This window comes from Phoca vitulina, unplaced genomic scaffold, assembly GCF_004348235.1.
Source record: "Phoca vitulina isolate PV1807 unplaced genomic scaffold, GSC_HSeal_1.0 scaffold61, whole genome shotgun sequence".
In the NCBI taxonomy this organism is placed as follows: domain Eukaryota; kingdom Metazoa; phylum Chordata; class Mammalia; order Carnivora; family Phocidae; genus Phoca; species Phoca vitulina.
In genome coordinates, this window is record NW_022589764.1 from 7,010,883 (window position 1) to 7,012,108 (window position 1,226).

Consider the following 1,226-nt stretch of genomic DNA (forward strand, 5'->3'; position numbering starts at 1 on the left):
TTTAGGTAATGACAGCAAAGTGTGCAGTTGTGTTGCCTCCTTTTCTCCCAATGATAAACCCACACAGCATTGTATAAAAATGGGTAACTGAAAGAGAGGATCGGTCAACAAAGATGATAGTGCAGCAAAGGAAAAAATGAAGAAGATGGAAGTGAAGTGAAATTTGAATGGAATGTAAATGGTGTTATAGAAAAAATAGGCAATTGTGAAAATACTGACACTTGTCATCTTTCCAGAGACTCTAGATTTGCAGCCAGAAGAACTTACTGAATATAAACTAGAATGAAGAGAGTGGTTGTGACAAAAAGGTTGAGGATGTCCTGGAGAATGTCACATTAAAGGAACTCTGATACATTTCACAACATTGAAAGCTCAGAGGATAAACCGTTGAAAGTAATCCAAACATGATGCATTACCAAGGCACAGAAAAGATGCTCTATATAACAATTCCACCAGGAGAAGACCAGCACTATTCAAGTTACTTTTGATAAGTTTCTCTTACAAAGAAATAAAACAGGTTAATTCTCGATGTTTGTAATATTTCAAACTACAGTGTATTAGTTTTACTTTTTTTTTTTTCCATTTCCTTATACATTTACAACCATCAGTGAAGAAATTTGGGACGTTTTGACAAAATTGTTAACAGTCATAGAAGAATCTTAATTTTTCCCATTGATTATTAAGATAGTTTTGCATGGTTCACAGTCATTCCCACAGTTCCAAACTACCGTGCAAGCGAGGCCTGCATATATACCACATACACCATGTACATAGTATATATACCATATATATTCTATACAGTATGTACGTGTATACACATACATGCGTTTTGTATAGATGCATTTTATGTAAACATAAAATCTTCAAACACTTAGGCTAGAACACATAAATGATGGTTACAAACCATTAACCGGTAATTATAAATTAAAAACATTTTTTTTTTTCTCTTCTGGAAGCTTGTCATGGGATTCTCTTGGACTCTACACGACTGACAGGAGCTGCTGGCAGCCGCAGAGGAAACTGAGGCACGCGCGGCGCGGGGCGGGCGGGGCCGGGGTAGGGGGGGCGGCGGCCCGACCGCTCCCGCCTCTCCTGGAGAGGGAGTCCCGCAAGGCCCGCTGCTCGGGACGTCCGCCCTGGGCGCACGCGGGGGCCGCGCCGGCCGGGCGGAGGGGACGGTGCGGGCGGCGGCGGCGGGAGCGGCGGGAGCGACGGGCCACGCACGG